We start from the raw sequence: 9,710 nt of genomic DNA on the forward strand, positions 1-9,710 counted from the left end.
CAATGAGTGACTTTCCCAAGAACACACAGCTAGCAATGTACTTTGGGAATTCAAATTGAGGCTTGCCTCTAAAATTTCTGTTGTTCACTGATATATTATACTGCTTCTCTGCTTGATGTGGGTTTTCCCTGGCTACTCGGCCAACACCGATTTTCCCTGGGCCGGGCGGTGGTGGTGGGAAGAGATTCTGAAGTGGAAGGAAGGCATTGTGTTTGGGCCCGTGAGGCCCGGAGGGCCCTGGAAGGCACGTGGACAGCATCCACCCCATGGCTGCCTTCTTTTTCAACTGCTGCCCCGAGTAGGCATCAAATGAAGCTTTGTCCTCTAAGAATGTATAAAAAATCCCAATAGGTTACTCTTTCTTTTTTTTTTTAAACAGCATAGCATTTGCATGTCACAATTGTTACTATAATAGGACAGCCCATTGTTAGTTCTGATGTCCTAGGTGGCTTTTTCCATCTCATGGCCTCCCTGCCCACTTCCCCCGGAGGCTGGTTGGAAAGCTGAGATGCAGGCGGAGGCAGTGACTGCCCCTGCAGAGCCGACCTGCAGCTGGAGCAGGTGGGTGTGTTCAAGCTGGGAGGAAGCGTGGCCACAATCATCTGAGTTAGTGGTTGGTGGGGAGTGGAGGGAAATCTGTTCCAAAAGCTTGCCTTTCATGTCCCAGTCACCCACCCTCTGAAATTGTTAAATCATCCATTCATTCATTTAAAAATATCTAATGTGTTTTTATTCTGCATCAGGCACTGTTCTAGGCATTAGCAGTCTGGTGCTGAATAGAAATAGGCACGTTCCCTGCTCTCAGAAAACCAATACTATAGTGGGAGAGAGAGAAAAGAATCAATTAGGCAAATGAATACATATTATAATGTTAGGTAGGGGTAAGTATCTTAAGGAAAGTAATTTATGGGATGGGGCAAGAGGGTGACAGAAATGCTGTTAAGTAAGCTGTCAGGAGAGGTCTCCCCATGGAAATGACACCTGAACTGACTTGGATGGAGTCAAGGAGCAAGCTGGGGAAACATCAGGGAGAGAGCTCCAGGAGAGGGAACAGGACGAGCGAGGCCCCGAGCCGGGGAGGAGAGCAGCCAACTGGAAGAAGAGCAGGAAGTCAAGGTGCCTGGAGTACAAGGAACAAGGTGGGGAACATCATGGAGCGTATGTTGGAGTTGGAGCGCATCATGGGCCATGGAAAGGACTTCGGATTTTATTTTAACTATGATGGGAGGCTCTATGCGGGGAGGCTATGAGATGGGAAATACATGATGAGGTTCGTGTTTAAAATAATCTCCGCGGTTGTGTGGATTGCAAGGAGGCCAGGGGGAAAGCAGAGAGACCACTGAGGAGGCTGTTGTAACAGGTCAGGTGAGAAGCGATAGACTCAGTGATAGTGGTCAGGGTGGACAGAAGTAGTAGGGATTTGGAATTTTTTAAAAGATAGAATCTATAACATTTGCTGATGGATTAACTGTAGGATATGTGAGAAAAGAGAGCACAAGGATGACCCCCTAGCTTCTTGGGCTGAGTGAGTGGGCGACAGTCTTCTACTGAGGTGGAGAGCCCTGGGGAAGGAGCAGGTTTGGGGAGGGGAGCAGAACAAAGAGGTCAGTTTGGACATGTTCAGACTGAGGCTCTATTCAATCTCTAAGCCTCAATTTCCTGACCTGAAAACTGGGGTTAGTAATTGGGCAACTCTCTCAGAATTATTTCGATGACTCTAATTATCAGGAAATGCAAATCAAAACCACAATGAGACATCACCTGTTAAATAGCTATTATCAAAAAGACAAGAAATAACAAGTGTTGGTGAGGATGTGGAGAAAAGGGAACCCTTGTGCACTGTTGGTGGGAATGTAAGTTGATACAGCCACCATGAAAGACAGAATGGAGGTTCCTCAGAAAATTAAAAATTGAAGCACTGTATGACCCAGCAATTTCACTTCTGGGTATATATCCACTTCTATTCTGGGATAGAACTAAAATCACTATCTCAAAGAGATATCTGCACCCCCATACTCACTGCAGCCTTATCCATAATCACCAGGACATGGAAAAAACATAAATATCTGTCAATGGATGAATGGCTGAAGAAAATGTGATATATGTACATACACACAATGTGATATTCTGCCATGAAAAGAAGGAAATCCTGCCATTTGCAACAACATGGATGAAACCTGAGGACATTATGCTAAATGAAATAAGCCAGACAAAGATACATGCTTTGTGATATCATTTATATGTGGAATCTAAAAAACACTGAACTCACAGAAACAGAGACAAGACTGGTGGTTGCCAGGGGCAGGGAGGAGGGGAACATGAGGGAAGTTGGTGAAGGTGGTCAAAGGATATAAACTTCCAGCTACAAGATGAGTAAGTTCTGGGGGGTCTAATATACAGCATGGTGACTAGGGTTAACAATACTCTATCATATTCTTCAAAGTTGCTAAGAGAGTCGCTCTCAACAGTTCTCAACACACATGTGTGATAACTCTGTGAGATGATGGATGTGTTAACTAACTTATTGTGGTAATGATTTCATAATACATACAGATTATCACCTTGTTCACCTTAAATTTATACAATGTTTATATGTCAAATATCTCTCAATAGATCTGGGGGAAAAAGAATTATTGTGATGACTGAGATAAAATATATATTGATTTTATATATATATATGTGTGTGTGTGTGTATATATATAGCGCCTAAAAATATTCAGTAATGTTAATTATTGCTTTCTTCTTATTTACTTATTTATTGAGGAATAACTCATTGTGTGATGACCTGCACAAATCTTAAACAGCACAGTAAAATTTTACATCTATATACCTAAGCGCCTACCCCTTGGTCAAGATAGAGGTATTTCTAGCACAACAGAAGGCTCACTTTTTCCCCCTTCTTCTCAGTATTTACGCTGCTCCCCCAAATAACCAATATTTTGACCTTTATCATCATAGATAGGTTTTCCTGTTCTTGAATGTCGCATAAATGTAATCATTATAGGACGTGCTGTTTGGGGTCTGGCTTCTTTCAATCAGCATTGTTTTTAGTGAGGTTCACCCGTGCGGCTGTAAGGAGCTCTATTTTGTTCTTTGTCGCCGTGTGATACTGTGCTTATTCCACATATTTTGCATATACCAGACTTTGTCCTATTGATGGACATGGAGTTGTTTCTGTTTTTTGCTCTCATAAAATATCTGCTATGAACATACCCATGCATGTCTTTGGCGCACACAAGCGCTCATTTCTGTTGGTGTGTTATACCCAGGAGGGGAATCGCTGGGTCACAGGGTGTTTGTACGGTTAGCTTCAGTAGATACACCAAGCAGTTCTCCAAGTGGTTGTTGAGTTCCCAGTCCCCTCGGCAGTGTGTGAGGTTTCCAGGTGCCCCACAGCCTCGTCACCACTCAGTTTTCTAAGTTCTTTCATTGGAGTCATTCTTATTGGGGAAATAGTAGCAGCTCACTGACGTTTTAATCTGCATGTTCCTGATGACGGGTAGTGTTGATTACTTTTTTGTGCTTTTTGTCTATTTTTTTGTCTGTGAAGTGTCTTTTTAGGTCTTTTGTCCCTTGAAAAATGCTGGCTATTATTTTGTATCACCATTATTGTATTTTTTCATTATCTGTATAGCTATCTATTCTCCCAATAGATTGCAAACTTTTTGACGTCAAGGTCTGTCAATCATTTTTGAATTTTTTGTGCCTAGCAAAGGCCTCCCACTGTACATTTGCTGAATAAATTAACGAACGGCCATGACTCAGTCGATCATGATAAAATACTGCCATCTGGTGTCTACAGAGTGAATTAGACGTGGAGGATGCCAAGCCAGCGAGCCAAGTTAATTCGTGAGGCTATTTGAGCCTTCTCTTATGAATTTTTAAAATTATTATTTCTTTTTCTTTTTCTTTTTTTTTTTTTTTTTGCTGAGAGGAGGTAATTAGGTTTATTTATTTATTTAATTACATTTTCTTAATGGAGGTACTGGGGATTGAACCGAGGACCTAGTGCATGCTAAGCATGTGCTCTACCACTGAGCTATACCCTCCCCTCCTAAAATTATTTTTTACATTGCCTCTGTGTACTTGACTTAAACATTTTTTTGTGGGGAAGGGTGTAGCTCAGGTCAGGCTTAGAAACATGGTGGAGTCCCTTTGCCCGTAGATAAAACTCTCTGCTTGGTGAAGTGCTGAGAGGTGAGGCTCAGATTTGGGCTCTGAGGTAAAGGTAGGACACGGGGTTCAGCCACATTAATTCAAGTTCTGTGATGGGGTTCAGAGCTAAGTTCTCAATTACTTATCTTACTTTCTTCTCTGCATCTGTCTCCCTTGGCGAGCTGGTGATTTGTGGTGACTGGTCTGAGGACGTATTCCTTGGTCTCCTCCTCAAAATAACATCTTCATGGGGCTGGTGAGTCAGGGACTGAGTCTCTGTCTTTTCATCTTTATTATACCAGTTTCCAAAGAGTGGCTATGACAGCATCAGTCGACTTTTACACATTTTTCTACGCGTTTTCAGCCACTCCATTACTATTTGATAAGCACTTATGGACTTCCTACTGTGTGTTAGGAATTGTGCTTGGTGTCGGGCAGACAAAACCAGGAGAAAAGTTAAGAGATGAAACAATACAATGATCAAAGGGCCATGGGAGAAGCAGATGAAAGGAAAGGAAGAGCAAACTTCTGGGAGGATGCGAACTGAGAGTTGAGTTTTCAAAATAAAAAGGAACTAGCAGGTAAGTGGGACATGGATGGAATTGCGGGTGGACAGAGGCAGCTGCGTGGGAACAGGGCCCTCGTGCCAGGGCGTTCGTTTTCCATCCTGAACGCGCTGGGGAGCCACTGAACAGTTTTATGCTGGGAAGTCATGGGATCCGACTTATATTTAGAACGTTTGCTGGTATCATGTAGAGGATGAGTTATGGCGGGGTAACACGGGAAGGCATCAGGATGTCATTGTAATAACGCATGGGGTGAGGCCTGAGCCATTGCAGTGGTGGGGGAGGGATGAGGAGAAATGAGAGGAAGGCTCAGAAGTGGGTCACTGAGTTTAACTGAGAATTAGCATCCCTGATGGGATGCAGAGAGGAGGGGAGAGGAGAGGAAAGAATCTTGGACAAATCATAGGTTTCTGATTTAGGCAGATGGTGGCCGGTCACTCTCAAGAAGAGTAATGGATTTGGGGATGCTGACTTTAGTGAAGACACATCTCCTTCCCCTCTCCTTACTCCAGCTTATTTTAATTTCTGAGGATGATCAGTGGGTTTTTGATGCAATAGGAAAAGAGGTCCGCTGGTGTCGTGCTGTGTTTCTGTGTGGAATCCCTTAGGCGCAAGAATCATTTCTATTGTCTGTGTAGATGGCTCAGGTCAGTGGGCCAGAGAATAGATTGCCTCCCAGCCTGGTTGTGAGAGTTTGAGCCCCAGAGAACTCGCTGCCCAGAAGCAGCCCAGATTTTGTACATACACGTCTTGAAAATTTGAGGCAGCCCTGGGGAGCTTTCAAAAATCTGGGACCCCAGACATTTCCCTGTTTTTTTCCCACTTAGCACCTGGCTTTGCTGACTTCGAGTCCCTGTGGAGGGAACGAGCCTCCAGCAGTGAGAGCTGACCTCTAGTGGTAAGTTCTTTAAACTGCAAGTGCAAATGCTGGTCTGCAGGCGAGAGGAACCTGCCCTGGGAGATTCAGATTCATTGGTCAGGCCCTGGGCAGCTCAGAGTTCAGGCTTTGGTTTGGTGGTGTCAGACACAGCACTCACCACCCTCAGAGCCCTCCTTCTGTTTAGAGGGAGTCTTTTAGACTCCCTGGTTAAGAGCAAGAACTGAGAGCTAGATTGGGAGATGAATTTAAAGTGTTGATTCTACTGCTCTCTAGCTGTATATAACCTTAAGCAAATTTCTGAACCTCTTTGAGCTATAATTGCCTTATTAGTGAAATAGATAATCCATAATTCTTTCTTCTTAGGTGTAGTGGGTTGATTTGGATCCCTCAAAAGATTTGCTGCAGTCCTAATCCTGGGACCTGTGAATGTGACCTTATTTGGAAATGAAATTAAATTAAGATGAGGTCATACTGGAATAGGGTGGGCCCTAAACCAATTACTGGAGTCCATTTAAAAGAGGGCGATTTGGAGACACACAGACACGTAGAGGGAAGACAGCCATGGGAAGCCAAAGGCAGGCATTGGAGTGATGGGCCTATAAGCCAAGGATTGCCCGCAACCACCAGCAGCTAGGAACAGGCAAGGAAGAATTCTCTAGAGCCTCAGAGGGAGCCTGGCTCTTCTGACACCTTCATTTTGAACTTGTAGCCTCTAGAACTTTGAGAGAATACATTTCTGTTGTTTTAAGCCATTCAGTTTGTGTTAATTATTAGGGCATTTCCTAAAAAAATTAATAAAGTAGGGTTCTTATAAAGAATAAATCAGTGAACATAGGTAGGGCACGTAGTAAGTGCTGTATAAGTGTTTGTTCTCATCAATCCCCAGAGTCACACACGTGGGAAACACTGGGGCCAGATTTAAACTCAGACTAAATACCCCACCGGCTTGGCAAAATGGGAAATAAACACAGATTTACATGTTTGATGTTAAAACAAAACATACAGCATGAGTGAGAAGTTTTTAAAAATGATTTGTCAGCTTTGCAGATTAACTGACAAGTTACTGATTCCAATCACCCTGGATAAGCACGTTTCTACCATATTGTTTATCTTCGGGCCCCTGAGTTAACAAGATTGGAAAGAATCCGCTGCAGCATCACAGGGCCAGGAAAGACTTGGGATTCTGATGAAAATGGGGGAAAAAATACAGAGATAAAAGCAGGAGATTGGGATTTGGGTTTGGGTGGGGATGTAAGTTTATGAACTTCGCTTGGTTGAGTTTGGAACACAGAGAAGTGGAGGCTGTAAACCAAGGCAGAGGCCCTCACTACCCCTTATGCCAAAGAATTCAGCAATGGGAAGCCAGATATGCAGGGATTAAATCGTAGTTGGAAGGGAAGTCAAGAGATTTGAAGTGCATAGTGTGCATTCTATAAGAAGGAATTACTCAAGAGAAACACCACACACTGGCCAGGAACTTCAAAATCTTGCTAGAAAAGGATTTCAAAAGCCATTTTTCAAGGGAGGAGACAGTTTGCATGGGGGATGAATTTTCTCCTAGGACAGAGGAAGATTCTTAAGGGGTGATTTCTGTCGGTGTAAATTAAGGACTTGGGTTGATTTGTACTTCAGAGAAGCCAAAACCATAGTCTTTTTCTTTATCACTTTTTTTTTTAACTTACTATTTCTTCTCTTTAGCTACATAAATCTCTGCTATTAATTGCATCTGGAAATAGCAGTGTGGATTTAGGAGGCAAAATGGATCTAAGAACATAGCTTCGGTTTGGGAACATTATTGCATAATGGCATTGGTAATGCTTGTAGACATCACACTGGTCCTGGGCATCCTTGAGTTTTCTAAGCATTGTGGGTGTGGGGCTGGTGCTGGAATGATGGAGGTAGGATTCAAATCAAGGTCCCCCTAAAGGGACCAGGGCTTGTGTTCTTAACCACTGCTCTGTTCTACCTCTCTCTTATTTGAATCATCTCTTTTTTTTCAGGCAAATTTGACCATCCCTTTTCTATGCTGCCTAATATATCTACTCAGCACATCTCATACCTCACAACCTCTAAGTCAGAGGCCAGTCTTTCCCACCCAGTTCATGAATTCCTTGGAAGCAAACTCTTAAATAATCATTATACCTAACACAATGCTTGGCACAAAGCAAGTACGCGATCAATGTTTAGAAATTTTTTTTCTTTTTTTGAGGGTAATTAGGTTTATTTACTTATCTATTTATGTTACTGGAGGTACTGGGGATTGAACCCAGGACCTTGTGCACACTAAGCATGCACTCTACCCCTGAGCCCATACCCTCCCCCCAATTAATGTTTAATGAACAGGTGGATATTATAATTCTTCTCTCCAGACTCTTTTATCTAGCCACGTACACATTTCCCACTAGCATGTCTACCAGAAATCTCAAACTTACCATGTCCAAACCATACTCCTGATATTCCTGGAAAGATAAGCTTTACCTAACAGTCTTCCCATCTTAGTCAATGGTACCTGCTTTCTTCCATTCACTCAGGCCAAGACCTTCGAGTGTTCTTTAACTTGTCTTTTTCTCAACTCTCACATCCACCAGGAAATTCTGTTAATTCTACTTTAAATATGTAATTTGAACCCCACCACTGCTCATCAATTTCACTGCAATTATTCTCAAAGTATGCTCATCTTTTACCTGGATAACTGCATGACTCTGCCAAGGGGTCTCCCTCTGCCATCTTTGCTCCCCTACAATCCCTTCTCACCCATCAGCATGTTTTTATAATTGTAGGGAGATCATGTATCAATTCTCTGAATAATAGCATCACTATTTTATTTAGAATAAAAGTCCAAGTTGTTCCAGTGGCCTGTAAAGACCTCTGTGACTTGCTTCTCCTCATTATCCCTCTAAACACATCTCCTGTTTCTCTCTCCCTCACTCTCTCTGCTCCAGACTCACAGGTCTCCTCGCTGCTTCTCAAACATGCCATGCACAACCTTGTCTCAGGAACTTCGCCCTTGCTTACACGGATTTGCAGATTACCCCCAAATCTTATCTCCTTTCAGATCTTCTTTCCCACAACAGATCCACTGCTCCCTTCTGATAAACTAGAGCTGCCTCACATGCGACAGAACCCAAGCTGAGCTGACCACCTTCCTCTCATGCTTTTTCCCTTTTTCCCGTCTTTCTAACTCGACTAAAAATGTCGCCTGTCACCTAGATCCCCACAGCTCTCTGCGTGTTGTGTGTCATTCATCTTTGCACCCTCTAGTTTACCCTCAGCTCTTGGGACGTGCGATTTGTTGAATGACTTAGTGAATAGACAACAGAGCCCATTACGGTGCCCAGTACGTGGAAGGCACTCAATGAGTGTTTGTTACACGAGTGAACAGATGAAAACCATTCTAGGGAACAAGCAAGAGCAAGAGTGCTCTCGATATTTCTGTAAAGTGAGAGGGCATTTTGACCACCTGCTTGATCGCTGCTGAGAAGGCGTTTGATCCCATTTCCCCTTATCAGTTTGCAAGGAAAAGGATACACAAAGATGCTTCGTTCCCTGTGTAGACAGGACTCATCTAAGGACTCGGAGCCTTAAAGCATTGACTCCATCTGCTCTCTCCATCTTACATGTTATTATTGATGTGTATTTTAATTTTCAAGACACTATTTTTGCTTCATACAACCACTACGTATCCACTTTTCTGTAGCTCCTTACTTACTATATTTCTAGCTGTTAATATTGCCAAAGGTTTTAGTAGTCTTTTCAAAGAACCAGCTTTTTTCCTTTATAAATTTTTTTGGTCATTACTTTTTATAGTACCGCCCTTCTATATTCTTTTAGTTATTTAAAAAATTCTTAAGCTGTAATTTAGTTCATTTTTTAGCTTTTCCTCTGTTGTAAACCTCTAAGTACCATTTTCACTGCATCCTACAAGTATCAAAATGCAATATTTACAATTTTAGTTCTGAGTATTAGTAAATTTCCATGTGACCTCTTCTTGGAAGCAAGAATTATTTATATATGTTATGGGATCTCAAATAAAAAATACTGTGGTCCGGGGACTTCATCTATATAATACTCTTTGCATTTGTTAACTTTATTACACTATACACTAGCGA

The sequence above is a fragment of the Camelus bactrianus genome, chromosome 33 (assembly GCF_048773025.1).
Source record: "Camelus bactrianus isolate YW-2024 breed Bactrian camel chromosome 33, ASM4877302v1, whole genome shotgun sequence".
NCBI lineage: Eukaryota > Metazoa > Chordata > Mammalia > Artiodactyla > Camelidae > Camelus > Camelus bactrianus.